The 24,934-nt window shown below is 44.6% G+C and overlaps 1 protein-coding gene across 5 annotated transcripts in view; it reads left to right on the forward strand.

Moving 5' to 3' along the window:
* Positions 1-24,934, forward strand: part of ELFN1 (extracellular leucine rich repeat and fibronectin type III domain containing 1) — a 105,323-nt gene that overhangs the window by 37,502 nt on the left and 42,887 nt on the right. For all 5 annotated transcript variants that reach the window (XM_027656694.1, XM_027656689.1, XM_027656691.1 and 2 more), the window contains exon 3: positions 21,197-21,331. The gene's annotated coding sequence lies outside the window, so the exon portion shown is untranslated. The remainder of the gene's footprint in view (positions 1-21,196; positions 21,332-24,934) is intronic.

The raw sequence follows: 24,934 nt of genomic DNA on the forward strand, positions 1-24,934 counted from the left end.
ATTTCCTTGAACTTTTTTTTGGTAATTATTATTTAAAGGGAGGCAGGAGTCGCACTTCTTCTCTCTTTGATTTTTTGCCTTTTTGTTCTAAACCCATGCATGCTTCCCAAGACCCATGCATACTTCCCAAGGCTGACACGTGCCAGCCTCTCCCCCTATGCTGTGCACTGCGGGGAGAGCTCTGACTCGTGCCTTGACCCAGCTCAAATTGTCAAACCTCCCTCGGGGTGCTGATGCCGGAGCCGAGAGTCAGGGTCAACCCTTTCAGCCCTGCTCGGGGCTGGCACCGCTCTCCGCAGCGCCGGTGACCTGCAGGCGCGTCCCCGCTCGGCTCCCGGCGCTGCTACACGTGTTTTTGTCAGCTCGGGCTCCTTTGCTTCACCGAGTTGGGATGGCGGCATCCCAGAGCTGCGGCTCGGGCCGACATGCGGGCACACACACGGTCATACCATCAAAGCGCGGCTGCATCCCTCTGCCCTCGGATGCTCAGCCATCCCGGGCAGCTCTCAGCTCTGACTCCCTCTCCCTGGCAGCCCATCTCCTCTGTACCTGCTGCTCCCTTCACGGAGACGTTGTCTCATGCTGAGACAGCATTCCCCAGCAAGTCCACCTAATCAAAAGGCTTTGAAAGAAAATTACCTTAGTTGCTCATTACATTTTTTTAATGAGCGTCTCTCATTTGACTGGCTAAATGAGACCAGTTTCTGGCACAAAGGCTTTCAGCACTTAAAAGGGGCTTACCAAAAAGATAGGGACATTTTAGCAGGGCCTGTTGTGATAGGACAAGGAGTGACAGTTTTAAACTAAAAGAGGGTTGATTCAGACTAGATATAAGGAAGAAATGAGGATATTAAACCACTGGCACCATCCCTGGAAGTGTTCAAGGCCAGGCTGGATGGGGCTTTGAGCAACCTTGTGAAAGATGTCCCTGCCCATAGCAGGGGAATTGAACTACATGACCTTTAAAGGTCCCTTCCAACCCAAACTATTCTATGATTCTGTAATTCTATGATTTTTATTTCATTTTATTTTATTTTAGCCAAGGGTGATGTATCAGCACATGGGTAGGACACAGAGCTTCCTCACCTGGCCCAAAAATCCTGCCTTTGTTAAGAGATGCAGGGCACCAGGATTCCATGGTGGAGGAGGCATTCATGGAGAGAAGGCATTTGCACTCGTGCAAACTGAGTGTAAATCATCATGGACTGTAGCACAGCCCTGTTGTGTAGCACACACAGTGTGCCTTGTGCAGCTTCAGCTGCAGGCTGGAAAGGCAGGAGAGGAACACAAGGCATTTGGGGCAGGTGAAGGTGACACCAAGGCACAGTCAGTTGGGGTAAAACTTTTATTGCTGTGGCAACTTATTTATAGAGCTGGTCCACATTGATTCACCCACATTAAGGGTTTTTGTTTAGGCTTTTCTTTATCCTGGGAAAAAGTTTTTTGACCTACATAAAAAGGTTTGAATAAAGCTTTTGCATCCTTCAAAATCACTCATAAAACTTTAACAAAAATATTTTTTTTCAAGTTATTTGAAACTAGTATAAAAAAATTCAGTCTGGTTTTGTTAGTTTTCCTTCCCTTATTTCCTTTTTTTTAAACTCTAAGTAAAAAGCAGAGTAGTGGGAGAGAAAGGAGAAAGGAGTCATTAAAGAAGACTGAACATTTCTACTTGAAAGAACTAGAGTTGAACTGGAAAATGTTCTTTCAACTTAAAGAAAGAAAAATCAGGAAAAAGTTTTGTCTGAAGGGTAAATATAAACGTTTCCAGTGAAAATGTTCTGAAGGGAGAATGGTTATTTTGGAGCATTTCTCTTCCCCAGCCCCATGGGATGCCCTTAGTTGTGCACTTAAAAATCTGAGCTGCACAGATCAGAGCCAGTGAATGCCTGGGTTCCTCCTTGGGACTGTGAATTTCCTGCTGTTGCTTGGGGGAACAAACTCTCTGGATGGGGGTGCAGAGTTAGAAAGGGTTTGCTCCCAGTTTTAACCTCTGGAGCTGGGATTTCACCCATGGACAGGGTGTGATCACTCTCTCTCACAGTTAATGAAGCCTCCTGTCTTAACTGACAGTGTGAGGGTCGGTTTCAAAGTCATGGAGCCTTTTATTTAATCTGCATCTCTTCCTGTTGCAGAGAGCCCAGCACTCCATGTATGCATCACTTTTCTTTCTCCTGGCACCACATCCCTCTCTGCCTTCCGACACATATGTCTCTCGCTGGAATTTTTTTCTCCCAGCCTCCAGCACTGAAACAGCCGAGCAGCATTTGTGTGTCTCCAACAAGTAGCCACTGAGCCTGAGAAATGCATTAGCTGCCTGACCTGGTTCCAGCCAGGTGTGAAAAGATGCAGTGGCTCTGGCTCCGCTCCACCTTTTCTGACCATGTGAGGAGAGGCAGAAGGCTTCTCCTCTCTCCACCAGTTTGCATCATTCAAGTCTACTTTAAAAAAAAAAAAAGGATAGGAGTGGTGAGTGGATAGACAGAGCCAATCATGAGGAAAGCTGGGCACATTAAAAGGCATTTACTGGGCTTTCTGTACTAGAAATGAAAGAAAAACCCTTCAGTTAGCCGTCTGCCCAAGGAGCTGAGCAGGAAGGGATGAAAGCTGAGATGCTTTTGCAGAAGCAGAGGGAAATTGCCAACCACGAGACGGTTTGTGGGCTCTGAGTCAGAGGGGTGTTCAGAGTGTGGTGCTGCAAAGTGGGGAACCTTCCTCTGTCCAGCTTTTCTGCCTTCCTCCGATTTCTTCTGCAGCTCTCCTTCTTGGGGATGTTTCTGCAATCCTAAATTCATGCTCAGAGCATGGGACCTTCACCTCATCAAGTGCTGATACTCATGTCTGGAGCAATCAGCTTGTCTGTGTGCTTGGGTGGGGTGTGTATGTGTGTGATGTGGCTGCTGGGCAGCAGGATTACAGCTTCTGGTCCTCATCCTGCACAGCCAAGGGCCTCCCGCCCCATACCTCTGTGGCCTGTATATCAGTACACCCTGGCAATGCTTTGGGTCACTTGTCACCATTTTGTAAAGCAAACAAGTCACCTGGGAAGGGAAGCAGCAGCTGTTCTGCTTCCTGAGGCTTCAAGCATCCTCTCCTTGCACACACACATGCACACAGAGGCTGCCTTTACCTAACAAACAATTATTTAACAAAGTATGCAAATAGTATAATTACTGTTATTTGTTTAGCTGTTATAAGTGTTTGAAATGTAAATGTCAACTTTGGGATTTTTGCAGGGTATGTGTGTGTTGTTGGCTTTCTCTCTCTTGCCTGTGCTCTCTCTGGATTGCAATTTGATGAATTTCTCCTTGTCCTAGAAAAAAAAGCTAATGTGATTTCTCTGCGATTACAGCAGAAGATGCCGAAGTGGGGATTACTCACAGTAACTCCTCTTACTTAGCAGATCTGAGTGGGAGGCAGGATTCATTACACGGAGCAGAGAAACAAAGAGGAAATGTCTTTCAGCCGACTGCTTGTGTCTGCCGAGGCAGCATCCTCACCAGTGCCAGGGCTTCCCTCCCTGGAAGGCAGAGGGTCAGGCAGGGCAGTGCCGGCGATGTCAGGATCTTGGCAGCAGGCTCACAGGAACCTGTTCCTGGCCTGCCACAGCTCCTCCACGCACAGGAGGAGTGGTGAGGAAGAACTCTGGTATTCTAAGAGGTGTTTTTTCCTCTGCAGGAGGCTGGAGAAATAGAAATGATATTACAGCCGCCCTGGCATGGATTTACCCCACCAGCATGCTCAAAGTAGAGCCCTGGTACTCAGTACAGTGATGTTTTCCAAGGGTATGTCCCATTGTTACCCATCCTGGATGGCATTTGGTATAAATGGAGCTCTGAGGAGATGGTTGTCAGCAGGTCACCGCCTATAGTTCAGGCAATCAATCCAAGGCTTGTTACCATTACCTGGAAGTCAGTCCGTACTCTCGGTACTGAGTGGCTTTTGCACTCCAGTTTCAGCAGCTGGTCCATGCTGGAAAGGCTGTTATGGACAGGGCAGGGCCTCTGGAACTGCAGCACCTCTGCCGATATTTCACAACATTCCGTATCTACTGGGCATAACTCAACTGTGCTTGGGCTTTAGAGCTTCCTCAGATGCACAGCTCCAGTTGGATTCATCAGATGGCAGCAAGCCTGGCACCAGCTTTCCATTCAGATGGCTCAAAAGCCAGCCTAGGAGCTGGAGTGAAAGTGGAAAGGCTGCATCACTGCCATATCCCACTCTCCATCTCCTCCATGGCCCCTGTCTGCACAGCATGCTGGATGAGGAGCTCGTGGTTTTCAGGTGACTCCCAGGGAGAGGGTTAAGAGGTTTTCACCTTCAGTGTGAACCAGAGGAACTGAAAAGAGTGAGACAGTAAACACCACTACTAGCTTGGCTCCTGAAGGAGCAAGGGGAGCTTCATGCCCAGCTCAGCACCGAGGATGAGCCCAGAACCAGGGCACTCACGGCTTGTGGCAGAAGATCAGGATCCAAGTCTGCTGGGATCAGTGGCTACAGCTGAGGATGGCTTGGGGCATAAGTCTAGACAGGGTGGTGGTGGAGCACAAACTGGGCCCTGTGGCATGGCTGCAGCACAGTGAGAAGATGCTGAACCAGGCTTTCCTGATGCTTGAGGTTTTCCCCTGCTTTCTGGCAGGGCAGGAGTTGCTGGCACAGGAGTCCCACTTTGGCGTGCTGGCTGAGTGCTACGAGTTGGTGCCTGGCTCTGTTCATCTCCTAAATGGGGCTGTCCATGCTCTCTGGACCAGCTTGTTAGTGCCCTGCAGCCTGTGCTGGTACCTACAGCCATCAGCGATGCCTCTGGTCCCTGGACACTCACACCAGACAGTTGGGCTGTGGGGTGGAACCAACAAAGCCACTTGTTTCTTAATTGCAAAGACAGGAATCCAGTGACCTTTGGCAGATTTCATAGCCCAGCAGGCTCGTGTAATTGAAGCTGGTGATGATTTGTCATGGCTCTAAGCTTTCCCTATCTATTTCATTCCTTGCTCCCTCAGTCTCTCTTGTTCCTTCTTTCTTTTTCCTTCTTTGTGATCTCATTATCTCCATGCCTCTCTATCTTGCTCTCTTCAACTGTAGCCCTTCCCGGCATGGGGAGGTACCTCAGGATCTATTCGTTTTCGAGGGATTTAGCTTTTACCTGCCACAGTATTTTCTCCACTTCACATCCATTATCTAAGAAAACCTCTTTCTACCCATGACCAGGAGACCTGCACCTGCCAGAAAAATCCAGCCCATTCCAAGAGTAATCATAAATAATGCATTGCTGTGGTCAGTACCCTCAAGCAGCCATGAGCTCCAAATCCCAACTTTCCACCCCTGTCAGGTGAAGGTTGAAGTGACATTATCACTTTTATTTAAATTCTCTCATAGGTGGCAGGTTCAATGCTATTAACATATTTCAATTCAAGCCATTCTTATTTTAATTAGCCTTAAGTAATTAGTTCTAATTCATTGCCATTTTTTGCTCTGCATATTTTGGGTTATTTACTTCCCTTGCTAAGTAACAATTTGATGTAATTATGTGCTACTCATTCTTTCTATTTACATATGCTCACTCACTCAGATTTCCTAGCTAAAATTTCAACAGATCCTTTGAATTCCCTCTTGAATTGTTTTCTGAGTTGTCAGCGGTGTGGAAATTGTGGGGTGGAAAGAGAATTGATCCTCTTCTCTGGACATCCCTGGTGCCAAAGGCAGTGACAGTGCATGTGAGCACCTGGGCTGGCAACAGGCTGCTCTTGGCAGGGAAGGTCCATTGCCAGGCTTTGTTCCTGGGAGTCTGGATTCCCATATGAAAGGAGTTTGGGGACTGTATCCAACTCTTTCTGTCTTCCTCTTGGGCTGCTTTAGCCCAGATGCCAAAGGGACCAGTCACTGTTGCCGCTTCCTTTCATTTTCTTTGTGCAGCTAAAGATGCTTTGGCTTTCCAGAATGGAAATGCCCTGGCTTTCCAGAAGTGCAGTGCCTCTGTTGCTCAAAATCTCTACACCCTTTAAAATCCAGTATTTTTTAGACATTTTGGGTACTGTGAGCAAATTTGCCACACTTATATTTTTCAGTTTTTTATCTGGAATGTGCTTTTATCTCAGGAGTCATTTTCATAATTCCACTGAAGGACCATATTCTTGTCTTCTTTCCTCAAGGCTTGCCCTTTTCTTAGCACCTTCTCCATAGCAGAGATTCTCAGAGGGTTGTGGTTCATCTGTCAGAGGCTGTTTGCTGATCAGCTACTCTGAATCCATCTCTTTCACTCCCTCAAAACTTGATTCTGAGAGGTCTTAACATGACTTCCTGCAGATCCTGCAAAAACTTGGATTTCATGCTCACATGGAGCGTGTTTATACCTGTGTGTATATGCCTCACAACTTTTAAGTGCATTATCCAACTTCAGCCGAATTTGACAGAGGGTAGCAATCTCAAAAATAGCAAGTTCCCTCAAGGTTTGAGCAGACAGGCAGAGGTAGAAGAGAGATGCCCTACTTCTACTGAGGAAAAATCTGCCATGTTGTGCTGAGCCTTTATTTGATGCCAGTGAATCCATTTGGGAGAGAGCACACATCTCAGCACCCCACCCACAGGAAGGACTTCAATCAGCACATGCACCTTCTTGGTGCCCAAGTCAATCAGGCTCAAGGAAAGCAGAATTTCACAGTTCTGGTGCTCATGGAACTACTTGTTTTTTTTCAAGTAGCTATTTCACTGAAATCTTATCAGCCCTTTGAATCCATGTCCCATTAGCAAATCCTACTTGCTTCATGAATATGCACGTTTACAATGTGTAGCATTGGCTTAACTGCTCCCATTGAAGTTGATAATGAAACTCCTGCAGACTTCAAAGAGAATAGAGTCAGGCAATGCTGAGTGCTTTGGAAAATCCCACCCCTTGTTGTTATTTTATTCTTAATACATCCACTCAGGAGCCGTGGGATGGGACTAAATACTCAAGAAGGAGTAAAGAGGAGAAAAAAAAAAAAGATCAAAGAACCAAAAATGAAAATCCAGATTCTGAGGTAAATATTTAAGGACCTGTCCTTGGATTTGAGACTCACTGTGAGAGCAGTTCTCCTTTTGTGTGAGGAAGGGTCACAAATGGCTGCCTTGAGGCATGAGAGTCACTATACACCTCACACTGGCCTCCATCCATGATCTGCTCATGGAGGCCATCGGTGGAAGTTTAGATCTGAAGATGGGGCCTTCAAACTGTGTCAAGGCTACACATGATCATGAGTTGGAGTAGAATTGATTCTTTAAATTCTGCCCCTACACTTGAGTTTTCGATGTCAAGGAGGGTCTAGAGAGGGACTGATCCCTTCTGCCATCACCAGGACATTGCAGAGACCCAAAGCATCCCATGGGTTATCAACTCTGCAAGCTAGCAGACTAGCAGTCTTTTCAATTCCATCTGAAATGATCCATTTCTCCACTCCCCTCTTGCTGTGAGTTGTGCAGGAGAAAGGTGTTGCAGAGTTCTACAGCCTTTTGGCTTTTTTCCAGACAAACTATGTTCTTAGGTTTCCCTTTTCCCCACAGCTTTGTACCGTAGCATCCCAACTGCCATGGGGAGGTGAAGGTTCCCTACTAACACCCAATTTAGTGGAGTACTGTGTATCCAACTGACATCAAGGAGGCATAAACAAGCTTAGAATTGTAACACATGGGTGGTTTCCGCTGGGCAGAACTCCCTTGACGTAAACACACATTCACCTGTTTTGCTGAATCAGGGCACGTTCTTCTTACAGGCACTTTGTGTTTCAGTGTCGGCTATTTTGGTATTTTCTTCTCCTAAGATTATTTCCACTGGAAAGAACACAGTATTTTTCATTCCAGCAGTATTTTTGGTAACAGTTACTATTTCCTGACAATATGTCTGTATTTTAGGACAAAACCAAATTACATGTTGGAAGCTCCTTTTCTCACTGCAGTTTCTCCAGCGCTACTCATGAGCCAGTAACATCAAGACCATAATCTGGAAGAGGCACAATAGACACTATATTAAGTTTTATACAGACTTGCCATCAAATTACATGCAATAACTACTTGATCATGTTGTATCAATCCGTTTTTGCCTGTCCATTTGAAAAGCAATTGCTTTTATCTTGATGGCTTATTTTTTTTAATTCAGACCTTGCAAGGATTTTACCAAGAGTTTTTGTCTGATGACAGCAGAATTATCCTGTTCATCTGGTTTATTACAATATGATTTTTAGTGCATAGTTGCATGAAAAGGGGTATTGGTGAAAAGGACCCTTTCGTTGTTACTCATTTTAGTTGTTTTTCTGATTTTTGTCTTTTATTATCTGTTCCTGGAAGTTAATAAAAATCTTGACAGCAGTTAAGACTTGATGTTGTAAACCAGTCATGTTGGAAACAGTGACAAATATTTTTTTTCTTTTGTTCTCCTGCCTACCATCATGCTCTAGAAAACTTTAAATTTACCATCACACTTCTGCCGAGTTAGAACCTCTCTTTTAAGGCCAGTAACAAGAGATAAGATTCTACTTCCTGGCTGCACCATATAATTAATATTATCATACTAATCCTTAGTACTTTGTGTAATCTTCAAGGCTGTTTTCCTAATATAAGTGCTTTAGGAGAAAATAGAAGGATCATAATTGTGGAAGATTGTATTTTGTTGACTCTTTTGCCCATTCCCTGATATCAAAAGGGTTAATTTCCCCATGCTCTATATCTTGTACAAAGTTTGTATCAGTACAATTAACTCAGTTTGGTGAGCACAGAACAGGACATTATCTTGTGGCATTATCTAACAGATTTTTCTTGATGATCAATTCCTTGAGCTTGGTCGTGGAAAGACCTAAAGAAGTTGAAAGAGTCTCCAGTCTGGATTAGATACAAGTTATTCCTAATTTACATCCCAAATATTTGTTGTTCTGGTCAGTACTTGAAGCTTAATATTTTATTTTTAGCTTTTCTCTAAAAACAGTTGTGAAAAACCATACTTGACTCAATAGGTTTTATTGTTAAAAAAAGCCCGTATAGTTATGGTTGCACTGTTTTTCCAAGTGCCAAAGAAATCTTGCATAGTTGCAGAAGTAATTCAAAGAATGAGTAGAAATGATGAAGGAAGAAGTTCACACAAATGATGCCTGGTTGGAACCTGCCTACTTTGTTCCAGATTGCAGTTTTGTTCTGAAACTTATATAAAAACGCCTTATGGGATGAAACTTTCAGGTGTATTAAACCCATCCCATAATGTTTATTTTTGTGTATGGACAGGAGATTACAGCTTCTGTATTAAGCTTCCAAAGTCATCATCAAAAGCGATCGTTACTTTTTTTGAATACTTTGTAGTCTTGTATCTGTCCTACACTGGTTAATTCATGTAAATCTAAAGAAGTGGTTGCAGGCAGGATGGCATCAGAAATATGGAAATAGAGCATCTGGGTAGAAAGGGTAGGTTTTTGCAACGTTCCCGTTGAAATTATTTTTTCCTGCCAAGTGAACAGATGCAGTGAAAACAAACAGTCTTATCGGCAGCCTTTCTTTCGAGGAGATTAAATGAGTGAATGATCTATCAAAACATTATTTCATTTGATTAAACAGAAGATATTTATAGCGTTGCTAAATATAAACCAAACTGAGGGGGGAAAAAAAAAAAAAAGAAAGTTCACAAAGAATGGGCTCTCTACACAGTCAGGTGCTTTTCCTGTACCCAAAAGTATTTTTAAATTCCTATTTCTTCACTGAGGCTGAGTGAGTGCAGTTCACTGCACACGAGGGTGTTTAGCAGACTACAGTCCTGATGCTCATATTTTGGTCTAATGCTGTGAGCTGCAGTATGTTTGCTTATAGATTTCCCTTTTTTTTTTCATGTTACAATAACAACAACATACCTAAGGGTTTCAAGAGTCTGCCTTTTTCTTATGTTACAGTATGAGTTCTGGAATAAATACCTGGAAAGCCTGAAAATTTAGCAGTGAGATAATAGAATAATTTGTATCTTGCAGGAAAATACAAGATTTTGACATTTGGTTGCATTCTGAATAGAATATTAAGTTATTATTAAAATATATTTCAGGTTAATTTTAATGTCATTTAAATATGAATGTTTAAAGGTTTTGTTATGAGATAAAAATAGAAATGAAAAATTATCCCGAAGTCTCACAAATGAAATGTTTGATTTTTCAAAACATTTCTAATTCTTTTAAAATGTGATTTTGCCATAATTAATGTCATGAGAAATTTCAGCTTTGTCGAAATGGAACTTTCTGCTGGGGAAGTGAACTAACACCTGACCAGGACTGCCTGGCTGCAGAGCTAGCTGGTCACATTTGGTTCCTTTTCCAGGAATTAAATGTTTTTAGGCTTTTGACCATTGGTATGATGCTGTAATGTTGTACTTTTTGTTTTCTGTCTTTTTTCCCAACTGAGCTTCTTATTTTGCATTTGTTCTGAAAAATTTCCATATTTTTGTACTTTATATATAAACTCCCTTGTAATAAGGCAAGGCAAACCCTTTTATCTTACTACCCCTTTCATGGAAATCTCATTTGGCCATTTTTATTTGTGATTTTGTGTTTTCCCTTGATTATGTATTGAGATTTCTGTTAGACTCTTTAGTATTCTGTCTTGCTTTTGGGTTGCTCTGTTCATCTTTGGAGCCTGTTGTCTCTGTAGTTCTTTATCAAGGGAGGCATGTTTTTTATATCTGTATTTTCTTTACATTGTTAGCAATTCCAAGAATTTTCCTGATACAAGAATTTTTGCTCCTTCTTATAAGATCATGAGTAATCCTGAGTCATTTAATTCTAAAATATCTTTTCTAAGATGGTCAAGCTGACATTTGTGTTCTCTGTCAACACAGTATTTGAGTCTAATACTGTATTTTCCCTTCTTTCCAGTGAACAATCTGAACCAAAGGATATCGTCATCTGAATGTTTTTGCTCAGATATTTAAATGCTAGTAGGGAAGATGACTATTGACTTTTCACTTAAATGATGTAGTCTTCTGCAAAAATCAATTTTCCTTATATATTCACCAGCTGTATTTAAGACCTAGCATTTGGCTAGCGCTTTTCAGGATTTAAAACAGAAAAATCTCTCATGCAGTGGCTTTCCTTGAGAGATATCCAACACTTCATAGTCATATTAGTCTGTTTTTAAACAGAGGAAAATTGAGGCACAGCTGCAGAAACTTTTCCCAGGTAGCTCAGTGGCTGAAGCAGGCAAGAAAAGAGAAACCAAGTCAAAAAGGAGAAAACCAAGGGTGCTGTACCTGTCCTGCTGGACTGTCTTATCATTAAGTAAATCTGTTCAGTTCACAGGAGTCTAATTTCTGCCACCAGGCCCTAAGGAGCCTGTGTGTTCCATGTTCCCTGACAGACAGACAGATGCACCCTTTGCATGTCTGTGTTACTTTTGGTATCAGTGCGAATGGAAGGTCTTGCTCAACCCTGTCTTGAACACAGTCCCAAAAGCATCATGAACAGCCTCTTAAATACATATGATCCATCTTCATTTTCTGGATGAGTCAGGAAAAAACACTGGGAATTTTTTTCTGACAGGTGTAAGCCAATTGGTATGGAGAACCAAAGTCTCCAAGGCATTTCCCTGGCCCCTAAGGAGCCCCCTGGCTTCCAGCCACTGGCTTTCTGTCGTCAGCTGCATTCTGTTTCTGGCAGTAGTATGCCCCAGGAAAGAGCACAAATCTTTCTCCCTGTGAATTAAAGCTCACAATTCTGTGTAGTTAAAAATCCTTCATTTTTATCTTTAGCCTCATGAATTTTATTCCCAGTCTTCCTGCACATTTGTTGGTTTTGGAGAAGGGTCCTGACATGCTTTTCATAATTTAGCTGCCCTACTCAGAACCAGTTGCAAAAATTTCTTTTAGAAAATATTTATGGGTGGCAGGCTGGCCTTCCTCTGGTGACTTCTCCTTCCATTTATTTTCCTATTTGAATTTCTCATGTTGATCTTTGAAATTGCGAAGTGTGGTTGTTCTGTAGAGTTTCTGGGTTCCCAGTCCTGGGTTTTGCACAGATAATCTGTCCCATGGCATATTGCAGGAGTCAAGTCTGGAGAGGTTTGGGCATGATGTCTATAAGAGGTGGCTTAGATGGCTCTAAAACCCAAGACCTTGGATGGTACTAAGGTCTTGGTCTTCTGAGAGGACTGAAACTGGCTTCCACTGAAGTCATGGAAGTAGTAATCTCATTTATTTCTGATAGACTCATAGCAAGAAGCCTCCTAGAAGACAGTAGGATTATTTTTGCAGAGTGGGTTATTAGCATTGACCCTGGACTGTGGAAAAACTGAGACATAAAACTTTTTGTCTATGAAACAGCTCTTAAGGTTGTAACCAAACCCTTAAAATTGCAAGACATGGCTGCTCAAAACTGGGTGTGGGTACAAGAATACAGCTGATATCTCAGAACTAAATTGTTGATTTGTAGAAGTTTGGAACTGCTAATCTCAGGAAAACCCAGGCTCAGTAAAAGGCTTGACCTTTTAGAGGCTGCGCTCAGCTGAGAGACCAGTCCTTGCTTTCCTCCCAGAACTGCAAAATTACAACTTTCAGGTCACATTCTGGAAGTGATTGGGTGTAATGTGTACCTTTTGCATGACATAAACGAGCTAGATGAAATGATCAGGCACCAGCATGGCCTCAGGTCTTAGTTAAATACTGAGGTCACCACAGTGTGTGCTTATGATGATTTCTCCTCCCCCGTCTCCTGTCTGCTGAGGAAACTGCTCTTCTTGTGTCTGTTCACTGTAGGTGTTGGCCAAGTGCTCCCAACCTACCATCGCTGTATTGCCACAACTTGGGTTGCTTTCACCAGTCAAGCACTGCCTGTTTTAGCATTAGGAAGGTGAGGTGTTTAGGCTAAGTTCATTTAGACTCCTCCATAGTTGGTGGAGAAAGTTGAACACCTCCAGAATGTAATTCATCCCATCCAAAAATAGACGTCTAAGACAGGAAGAATGAATCACTCTCTGGGGGTTGGTGCACATCTCTCTGTTCACTGATGATAAAAGAAGTCTAGACAATTACCTTAACCTAGACACCCAGCTGTAAGCCACCTTCAGCTGCGTGAGATCTAACTGTGCTTTCAGGTCCCTAAAGACAGATTTCAACCCCCCTGTTCAAATGTGAAGTAGCTTTCTGATTTCACAGCAGCTTTCAAGCTGGAGTCACCGACAATCAGAATCTCAGTGAGCCACATATGGCAGTTTTACCATAACTGAATAGCTTTTTAATGAAAGGGTTTTTACCCTCAGTCCCATCTGGGAGTTATCCATGAGAAACTGATGATGGTTTGAGAAATATTTCTTTCTATTACTTGCTGAATCATTGCCACCATTAAGTGTTGCTGTATAATTGCCTCATGAGGAGTCTGTTGCATGTAGATAATACTCAAAATGTGGTCCCCATTGATTACTTTGATTGAACACACCACACACGATGTCTGCCATGAGCAGGAGCACAGCTCTTCAGCTGGTAGTTGCAAACGCTCGCATTTGTGAGTTCATTTCTCATGGTCTGAAATTCATCTCTCATCCTCACTCTTGCTTTCCCATGAGCTCGATTGTTAAAGCTTTTGGGGAAAGGCAGACAGGGAAAAGCAATGGATGACTGCAGAAGGCAACAGAGTAGCAAGACATTAAGGAGCATCCATGAAGCCTCGGCAGAGACCACAGTGGAGGCAGCTGAGAGGAGAGAAAGCCTCCAGCACTGGACAACCAAAGGGTTCCCATATCCACTGCTACAGTTTCTCACTGCCCACCTTGTCCCTTGGAGATGACCACTGCAGGAGCAAAGCTGGCTGAGCAGTCCAGGGTGCTTGGATGTTGGCTGCTCCCCTTTCCAGCCCATGTCTTTGAGCAAAGCCACCTCCAGCTGGTGCTCCCATGAAGAGACCAGACAGTGAGCAGAGGCAAGTACAGCCCAGCTCCAGCCCCAGGCCTTGTCCCTGCTCCCAGGGGGTGATACCTGTTCCTGTTTGATTGCAGAGCAGACAGATGAGGATGATGATGTCTCCAATGAGACAAATGGTTCACCAGCAGAGGTGAGCAGATGTGTTGCTCCATGGGCAGGGTGAACAGGTGGAGAGGAGACTTCATGGTGCCAATTTACGTGTCTAAAGCTTCTAGCCCAGGCATGTTAGAAGGTTTGCAGACTATGCACCTTTGGCATCTCTGCAGAGAAGAACATCTCAGCTCACCTTGAAATACATGAAGATTTAACTCCTTTGACTTTTGCTTATACGTTATATTTTTCCCTTGCTGTTTTAAAAAATTCAGTTCAATGTGGAAGCACAGTCTTGGAGCAAAATACTGAAACTTACTGACCAATATGGTTAATGGAAAACATTCCCTATTTCAAGATGTCTTTTGTCTCTCTCTTAAGGGAGATGGCAGTAAGTTTGGATGAATCATGAAATGTTAGGGTTTTTTTTGCATGTGTATGTGAATTTTCTAGTTGCCAGGAAAAATAATTTGCCCAGTGATGCTACAGGTGTCTCCTTGGCTCCCCTGCCAAGACATCTGCCCACTGCTGCCTGCAGGAGCCCTCGATGGAGTCCAGGCCGAGGCAATGGATGTGTTTCTCTCTAGGACTTCCCTGCTTCATCCCTCGCTGTGTCAGCGCTGAACACAGCCTGCCGAGATTCGAGCAAATATTCAAGAAAAGGTTCAGGTTTTCACCAAGCTCAAACTATTGTACAAGAAATACCCTGAAGCAAAAACAGATCCGTGAGACACCATCACACCGAGTCACTTCCCCCACCCCGGCAGGCACCACGCCGTACCAGACAAACTCCTCCAGATAGGATCCAGGCAGAGATGTTTGCTGAACACAGCAGCTCTTTGAAAAGGCAAATAAATGGACACTGAAGCTACACAGACGTGTCACTGTGCAGCGATTTCCGTTTAGCATTTACGTTTAGTGCCAGGAAACCCTGACTCATGAATATGAAATCAGAAGGAAAGGAAGAAAGCAGTTGTTCATTATTAGAGCTTCGAATTGGGCATGTGGTGGAAATTAGCACTAAAAACATGCAGGTTAAAAAGAGAGGGGCTGGCTCTGGTGGTCCAGGAGGCTTGAAGAGCCTGGCTCTTCAACCAGGGGATGTGCTTTTGTGGAGAACTCTCTGCTGTCGGGCTTTACCCACAGGGTGTTGCTGATAGAGAGGAACCCTGAACCTCAGGGTTACCCATGATGAGGCTCTTGCTCATGTAGAGGTGGGGGAAGGCAAGTCCTGAATATTCTTGGAAATCCTCTAAATTTACACTGGGGCAATGGTGAGCAAAGGCGGGGAAGAAGAGCCACTTAATAATTATCAGAAATAAGAGAAATAACCAAGAGCAACTTCCAGGAGAAAGGATTAACCTGATGGAAATCCTGAGGTCCCAAAAAGAAAGCTCACATTAATTGAGGTTCAGTGGGGTAAAAATGAAGGAACCCACAGCCCTGATCCTTTTGAAAGTGCCTATCTCTGTTCCATACCTGCACCCTAGAGCTGAGAAAAGCCTCTGTGAGCCTGGGGCGAGTCTGGCTCCCTTCAACACAAGCTATCTTTCTTCCAGCCATGAAGGTGGGACACCATCCTTCTTTCTGCCCCTATGTCACCTTGAAAAAGCTGAGCTTGTTCTGCCTTGAGCCCTCAATGCCAGGCCCCCAGGAGGGATATGAGTCAGAATCACAGCATTATGGAATACCCATAGTTGGAAGGGACCCACAAGGATCATCGAGTCCAGCTCCTGGCCCTGTACAGGACAACCAACCCCAAGAATCACACCATGCACCTGAGGGCATCGTGCAAACTTTTTTTGAACTCTGGTAGGCTTGGAGCCATGACCACTTCCCTAGGGAGCCTGTTCTAGTGCCTGAACACCCGCCGGGTGAAGAACCTTTTCCTGAAATCTCTGAGAAGAGTGATGCTATCGCAGCAAATATTTTTGATGGTACCAGGAAGGAAGAAGCAAATAAAGATATTGCTGCAGGGCAGCAAGGGCTTGATTTCCAAAGCAGCTCCTTGCATCGAACCCTGGGAGCAGCTCAAGGCAGCAAGGAAGTGTGTCATCCCCACTGGTGTCTTCATCTGAAGCCGCCCAGCTGTGCTGTATAAGTACCCCTCTGTTTCCTTGCATTTTGGTAATTCCAGTGCCCTTAAAATATTACAAGAGCTAATCTATCAGCGTGGGGCACAGCAGCTCACAGTAAGAGCAGAACACTCAGCAGATCCCCCCACCCTGGAGGGTATGAGGTGCCAGGCAGGCTGGGCAGGAGGTTGGATGATGGGTTGGGTGGGCAAATGCGCATGAGACCGGGCAGATCTGCCAAGTGTCCCTGTGCCACCCCTGCCCTCAGTGACAACTCCGGATCATGGCTGTTTTGCAGCCCCAGGCTTTGCCCTGAGGTTGGGCCATGGGAAGCTGCTGGCAGGGCTCTGCTCCACCCCGAGCAGCTATGACAGCTTCAGAGAGTCGTTAGCAAGCAAAGCGTGCTTGACGTGAATAATTAAAACACCTGCTGTGCTTTTAAACAGTTCAGAGCCAGCCTTGGAGCTGCATGTGTGAGCAATGGCTGCTGTCTTTGGAGGAGGCCGGAGGAAAGAGGAGGGCCGATATCCAGTGGAAAATTAAGGGCTTGATACTGCTTCTGGCAGGAGGAGGGATGATGCTGACAGCTTCCACAGGAATGCAGGCAGTCCCTACTCCTGAGTGAGATTGGAGGCTGACACAGCTCTCCTTGCTGATGAACAGGCATCTTGGCACAAAACTCTCCTAAGTTTCCTCTCTGCCAAAGGTTTGAGCAGCAGTGGAGCTCAGCACCCATCCTTCCAGCTGCCCCAAGGCTCTCATGCTGGTTCAGCCCTCCAAACCCGTGGGATGAGGACATGGAGCAGGGGGATGGGGACAGCAACACAGCCTTCGGGACAGTAAGTCACTCCACCAGCACTGGCAGCATGGGGCCCCTCTCCTGAGCACACAGAGGTGGGGTCTGGGGAGGATGCGCTGCCTTTTCCAAAGATGCCATTTCCCCAAGATATCAGTTTGGCACCAAAATCAAAACAGTTTCTGCATGAACAATTAACAAAGAGTTTCCTGCAGTCTCTCAGCAGTCAGACTCCCTCCATTCCTGTGGTGCTGTTGCTACTCCCAGCTGCCTCTGAGTTTTTAACAGAATAGCACTGAAGGCCCCTGTCCTCCACCACGGAGGAGCTTCATGGAGCAGGGGAAGATATGAAACACTGTGTTGGTGTCAGTGCCACTGGAGCGTGGAGCTGGGAAGTGGTAAATCATCTCTTCTTGTGAAAAAATTATTTTCTAGGCAGGAGATGAAGGGAAAAATGACATTCCCCATGAGTTAGTTTCAGATTGAATTAAACAATTGGTCGACCATAGCTATATTTTTTTTATATATATTTTTCCATGGAGAGCCTGGACAATTCCAATTTGGGGTCACTGTGAAGTGATCTTTTTTCCTCTTTTTTTTTTTTTAGTTCAGCCAATGATCCAAAAAATCAGTTATTTTCACAGCTTTGCCTTGAATACCTCCAGGGTAGGTGAAAGCAAAGTTTTTAGTAGAGACAGGTTAAAAAAAGGCTGTTTGGGGACTGGTATGGTGAGGGGGGAGGGAGACCTGTGTGCTGGCAGCTTTGCAACAGTGTGTGAACAGCATCCTGACGGTTGGTCCATTCCCTGGTCCCATGTGGGGAGTAGGAGCTGCTGCCTGCCCCCCCTTGCCCATGGCTCTTTGCCCAGGAAAAGCGAGGGCTCCTGAGCTGAAGATCAACAAATTAGTCTTCTTCTCCCCCATTGCAAAACGCTATCCATCTAAAGATTTCCTTTAATTTAAAGCCGTGTAGAGTTTGAAAAGCCCTTCAAGTTCGCTTGGGCTGATGAATTGGTAATTGAGTGTACCTGGATGTCGGTGCCGGCTCTGCCTCTCTCTGCATTTGTATCAGTCTGTGTTTGTTTTCTCGAGCTGTAAATCACTGAGAGCTTGGAGAGGCTTTTATCAAATCCTGCTAGGAGCCAGTCACTTTCCCTTTCACAAACACATTGCTAATGCCACGTGGAACCCACTGGCTTTGCTGCTCATTTAAAAACAATGAGGATGTTATTAAATGGGGAAAAAAAATCCTTAGCAACGGGAGAGAAGGAGGAGGAACAGAATTGCTCCTGTCTCTCCAGTTTTTGCTCCTTTGGTCTAATATCTGTCCCATTGATCTCCTAATATGCTCTGCTTTGAAAGCCTGATTTATTGTCCCTCACTCTCTTATCTCCCTGCGTGTCTCAGTGTGATAGAGCACACATTGTTCTCGGCTTCATTAGCCACCAGCAGGTTGGCTGCCACCCTTGGTCCAGCCCCACGAGCTGCTTCCCCCTCCGGGGCTGCACACCTGTGCCGCTTTCTCCATAGCTTCTGGCCTGCCCCAGCCAGCACTGGGCATGGAGAGTTAAGCAGGTTGTTTAAAGGAGTCAGGCTCTTCCTCTCAAGGTCTCCAGGTTCTCCACTGTGTCCTTGGTGTCCACCTCTCCAGTGGCCTCTGAAGATGCCTGGCCCTCTCCATCATCTGTAGAGGACCACGTTGTCCGTATCCATGGCTGATACTCAGTCCAGTCAATGTGCTCCAGTGCTGACAAATATGACAAAGGGAATTTCAGACACTAGAGGTAACACTCCTGATTTGCATTTCTTGGGGCCATTTCAGTCCCTCATCCAGTGGAGGAGCTGGAACAGCACCCCATGACTGGTATAACCCATCCACCCAGCCTACATTTGAATATAGATTTTTAGTGAACTGTTATAGTGCTATTTGCTCAGCAGAAAAAAATGGCGAGTTAAATCCATTGACAAAGAAATGTGAGAACTTTGCAATCTGCATGTGAACATTTTGTGAGCATAAAATGAGGTGAAGTTTGCCAAACCGATTATTCATTATGAATTGTTCATTCAGCTCTAATTGCTTGGGTCTAGCTGTTGTTAGAAGGACTGTGTGATGCCTTTGTAGTACGCAGTTAAGGTCAGAAAAGTGTTGGTAGAAATTACTTCATGTTAAGTCAAGTTTTTCTTTGGGTGTAATGGTTCTGTTCCTGCTTAGCTTAGAAAAAGCAGTAAATGATGCTGCCTGGCTTCTTGTTGGCCCTATGCAGCCCAGGTAGCTAATGGAGGGTGAGTGGTGCCTTATTGGCTCCCACTTTCTCAGTAGAAGGAATAATTAAATTCACCTCCAGAATCCCCATCTTCTCATATGTGGCACCATGCAACTTCCCTGCATCTTAGCTAAATGGATTAGAGATCATGCATGCCAGGATCACTGATGAGAAAGCACAAACTAGAAAGTAACTGTTTGGTTTTCAGATTCCAGCTGGTATTTGCAGGACTTAGGTTTAGGAAAATCATCACTTTTTTTGCTCCTAACCTGACAAACTTTGCCTGGAAACCCAGAGGAACAAGCACCAGGGAGCCCCACCGTCTGTCTTCCAGCAGCAATTTCTGAAATGGAACAACACTTTAAAGTCTTGCCAGTTCAGCCTTTCACTTTACAGAATATGTGCCCATTTCTAAAATACCAGGTTATTTTTCCTTACCCCCATAATATTCCCATCCAACATTCATTCTCCTGGAAATCACCAATCCAACATTCACCTACCTGCATTCAAATACCTGTCACTGTTCTTGTGCTATTGCCCTTCTCATTCCAATTTAGAGATTATATTTCATAACTGACCTCCAACTACCTGTTGCCTCCCTGTGACACTTCTCACCCTTGTCTACCTGATTGATTAGTCTATTATGCTCTCCACTCTTCTGATAACTTACAGATTGCCCTGTATCTGTCACAGGCTTCCTTTTGTTCTCTAATATTCTTGGAGTTTTGGAACACCCTCCAGCTACCATTCTCCCTCCCCATTCCCTGGTCTCTCTCTGCCTCTCTTACGAATATCTGCTTTGGAAAAAGGAGAAGAAATCTTTTGTGAAATAAAGCCCTACCTGCTGTGAGTTCACACATATGCTGGTAAAAACCACTTTTAAGACACTGTCATTCTCAATGGGGCTCTTTATTTCCTTTGCACCATTTGGAGGTAATAAAATGTCACTAGATCAGGCTATGATCAGTGACATGGCTTATAAGGCAGCTTTCCCCAGAAAATTTCCTCACCTGCGTAAGTCAATGACACAGCAACAGAGAGGGAGTGATGTTGTGTTTAAAGATGCGTTTGGGTAGGAGGGTTCTGCCTCTGCTGGGGGAGAGGTCTGGGACGTGTCCCAGATCCATCCATCTCCCTGCACTTGTCAGAGGTTGTCCAGCTCTCTGATATTGTTCCAGGCTTGTCCCAGCTCTGTCCATCACTCTGACATTTAATTAACTGCCCTGTTCTCCTGGATCCTGCACTGGATTTGTGTTGTCTTTCTGAAATACCTCTTAGGTCATGTCTGAATATTACTAACAGGAGGAGTAACAAAATGGTTGTCACTAATATTGCTATTATTGTTATTATGTTGATGGTAATAAAACAAGACACTGAATACCACAAAGATGAGCACTGTTACACTCACTGTCACTCCTTCTTGCTGTACTGGTTTTCTCACATCACAGGTGAGCAGGAACTGACAGCAGTGGGAAACATAGAGAGCCCTGACCAGCCAGGCATCCAAAAGTAATAGAAAAACAAGGAGGGGGTTGGAAGTGACAACTGAGAGCAATAAAATCACACTTAAAATTTAAAAAAGATGTTTATGAGACCAATCCTGCAGTGTAAGGATGATTATTAAGCTAATTAAAACCTGTCCATGCTGGCTGATGCTGGTGGTGGCAGTGGCTCCTCACTCCTCCACGAGCTCGGCATTGATGTCTTGTACCATCTGCCCTGTGCATGCCCAGAGCTATCCATCTTCCTTGCATCTTTTTCCATCACTGTCTGGCATTTGTCCCATTCTTTTTACTTCAGTCCCAGATCCCCTTCCAGTGAATTTCTTTTCCCTTTTCATTACTCTGTTGAGCAGCTGATCTCATTTGGACCTCCCTTTGGTCCTCCTCCCTTTCACCTCTGGTCCCCATGTCTCTGTGTTCAATCCACAACTTGAGCAGCCATGCTCAAGCCATCCTTGGGATGGCTTCATGTTAATCAAGCCATCAATCAATCAATCAATCAATCAATTAATCTTTTATGCCACCTGGTGAAACTCCCCCTTATATTTTCTCTTTTTTCCTTGCAGTTCAAATACTGGGCTTGGTGACCACCTTGTGGGATCCCAAATGCTGTGTCCAGTGTAGCTCCCAGCCCCTGCAGACAACACCTAGGAGACCTTCATGACTGTAGCCAGGACCAGCAGTGACACACAGGCTCAAAGGTAAGGGGTGACCTTGTCAGTGGCATCTCTGAAGTGAGAGAAGTAGCTGGTGTGAGACAGCTGGCCATGGGAGAGAGCCAGCAGGGATGGAGCGAGTCTTTCTGGGGAGGGTTCCAGTACCAGGAAATCCTCCTCAGGAGGGGATGGCAAAGGGGAGCCTCATGGCATTCATTTCCAGTAGGGAAGAGACAGTGATCCAGGGTTGTGTTTCTCACATTGCTGTTCTTGGGGTGATTCCTGGTGGGACTCTTCTCTGAGTGATGTCCATCTTCTCTGAGGATTTCCCAGGGAAACCCTGAGTGGCTGAGCTGCAGCTACTGCACTCCTGAAAGTGTGGTAGCAGTGAAAGTCATCATGGTTGTATTTTCAATAGTTATTTTTTTAAGACTGGATTCACATTCTTCTTTTGAGATTTAAGGAATGTGGAAAAAGCACATTTTTTTCCCTGCAGATGAGAAGTACAGTATGTGCCTCCATCCCAACTTCTACACAATTCTGTTTTACAAAGCGGAAAAAGAAAATCAGGTTCATGTTGGTTTTGTAACTCAGTTTTCTAAGACCAGATTTTGCCCCATGTTTCCTTGAAATGACTAGCTGTGCTGGGCACTTAGAAATTTTCTCTCTCTTTCTCATCTCCACCCTGACATTATGAAAAGGGTTTTCATCAATCTGTTCAAAGAAGGAGATAACTTTTGTATGAGAGTGCACAGTCGACAAGGTTGAGTTTTTTGGATAGTATATAATTTTTTTTACACTGTTATTATTTAAAACATGCTTTTTAAGAGGACAAAAGGGAATAGCTTAATGGAAACAAATTTCTGTAGCAAAATGTGCAGCTGGATAAAAAAAGATTATTTCTGTTATTGCTTGGGTAGACAGGTGAATTTGGAATTTGAGTACAAAAGGTGTTGAAAAGTCTGCTTAAACTTCCTTTCAGTGTTCTGTTGAGATTGAAAAGAGTAATTTTTAGAGAAAAACTTTTTCTCTGAGCCTCTATTTCCAGCATTGTAAAATCTATAGGAGCGGCCCTTTGCCACAGCCATTATCATGTTTTCACCTTTTCTTCTTCCACCTCATTTGTCCTTTTTTGAGAAAAATGTAGTGCTGGTGAAAGGCAGGCAGGTCCATAGGTTGGAACTGGCCTGGAAGGGACAGACAGCAGGTGCTGGGGCATCCCTGAAAGCCAGACCAGACCATGAGGATGCAGTCCCTGATGGGAGGGAAGGAAAGATGGACAGCCTGGCCTGGGGGTAGTCGATTTGAAAGCATCTACAAGTCTACAGCTCTTGAGACCACCTTTCCAAAATTACTTTTAACCAATTAGGAACCTAAACATCAATGAAGATAAGCAGAGCTTAAGTACTCAGGTTCCTCAGGGCAGACACAAATATCTCAGCAATGCAGACAGATAGACAGTTTGCCTGTCCTGATGGATCCAGACCCAGAGCCAGGCAATGAATTACAAATATAAGTGCCAAAACAGCAGGCTTGGGACACAAAGGATAAAAGACAGTTGTGTTATTTGAGCTGATAAGCTCTGTGTCTCGTCTGGAAGATGCTGGCATCAAAGGCTCCTGCAGGGATTTTACAATGGAGTGTTATACCATCCAGCACTGAGTTAGTGAAGATGTAAAATGGGCCTTGCAGAGAAAGCTTCATGCCTGCCACAAAGGAGCAGAATAAGAGTTTGTTTTGAGAACTATTAGGCTGAATAATTTGGGATTGATCTCCATGGACACTGTGAGATATTGCTCCCCACAGAGCAATGATTGCCATTAGTGTCTCAGCTCCCTGCCTTCTTCTTCCTTCTTCTCCCCAACCTTTGCAAGGGCTGGGTCAAATGCTGCCCAGGCAGCATGAACAATATTTCCTCCTTTTTGGTAATTATTGTCTCTTCTATTCATTCCTCAGAAGCCTTTTCATAAGCAAGAGGTATTTTCAAAGGTTGTAGGCATTCATCTCAATGTACATTTTCATGGCTATTCTCCTTGGAAGAGCCAGAGAGCTAATTTACTTTATTAGACCAAATGAAAGGAGCTTATGGAGGTAGCCTTGTGCAAGGGGTCAGGGAGCTAGACAGGAGAGACCTTTGAGACTGCCACTGAATGTCTTGCAGGAACTGAAAAGTAGGTTTTGCTGTTTAGCTTGGTGCTGTTCTTCCTCACATTGTGCAAGCTCCCTTTCAAGCACCAAGTGCTGAGATCTTTTGCAAGGTCCCATCACTGGTCCCGTCTTGAAGGCTTAGGAACATTAACTTCTATAGGGAAGCATAACACCTTTGGATTGGCAAGCCTGGAGGTAGCCATGCTCATTCAGGGAGCAGGTGTCCAGGTGACTCTGGTGAAGATTCTCATGATGGGGAGCCCCATCCAGCCCATCCATCCCTGGTGTGGGAAGGTCTCCGGTGACACCCGACTGCGCAAACCCGTCTCCAAGCAGCTTCATGCAATGAGCAGATGACTAAAAACCGTCTCCTGGGCAATTCACTTCATTCATCAATTAAATTGTTTGCTGTGAACAGTTTGGCCCCATCCAGCTTCAGGATTTCAGCCTTGTAATTTTGCTGGCAGAGGACAGCAGTGCCATGTCCGTGAAATCTGCCTGCCAACTGCTTCCCCTGCTAAGCATTTTCTAGGCTAACGATCCCAAAAACCTTGCCAGCAGCCTCAGCTCTGTCCCTTTCAGGGCAAGCCACTCATTTAAACGTGAGCACATCTAAATGACTCCATCTGCTAAGTGACGTTAGTAAAGAAAAGATTATAGCAGGAGTTAGCGCTGTGTCCTCGGGTTGTAACCCTGTTATAAAATGGGCTGGAAGAACAAGGGGACTGTGAGGAGCTGAGGCTCAAAACCACCTGGGTGACTGTCAGCTTGATTTATTTTCTTGCTCATTAGATAAATTAGAAAACTGGCAAAAGAAATCATTGCCCACTCTCAGCTGCTTGGTAACCTGCCACGTGGCACGAGATGCCGGCTGCAGGGAGATGCAGCTCCTTCCCACCTCCCTGGCCCCTCTCCCCAGGGACATGGGATGGGACTTGGGTCTGCTGGTGCCACACATGTTTTCAGTGGTCCTGTCACCCTAAATCACCGCATTGACCCATCTGGCCGATTGCTGGCAACCATTAGAGTTTCACTTTTCTCTAAAACTGTTGATTTTTGAATAGCAACAGTTTCCTAAGCGAAAACAGCAGCCCCAAATATTGCTTTTGAACACTGGCTTTGACCTCAGAACTAAAGCAAAATAACCTGGTTTGTGGCAATATTTGTCAGCCAGGACCTGCTGCCCTTCAGAGATGTTGTTCAACATTTTGATCTTGTGGCTTGTAACCAGTCTGCCTCCAGCAGCTGCCCCCCTTGCTTATGAACCAGACTAATTTTTGTCTGTCAGAAGGATGAAGCTTAATGGTCAGACTTGCTTTAAGTCCCTGGGTAAAATTCACTATCTGGGAGGTCAGACTCCAATTACAGCGCCTTCTAACCTAAAAACTCACTGAAATATTCAGCCTACATAACCAAATGTTAAATTTGGATCATTTAAGCCATCTTCTGTACGTTTAGCTGCATCTGATGCACTTCCATAGTACGAAATGAGGCCACTGT

Source organism: Corapipo altera, unplaced genomic scaffold (assembly GCF_003945725.1).
Source record: "Corapipo altera isolate COAL_440 unplaced genomic scaffold, ASM394572v1 104, whole genome shotgun sequence".
Classification (NCBI taxonomy): Eukaryota; Metazoa; Chordata; class Aves; order Passeriformes; family Pipridae; genus Corapipo; species Corapipo altera.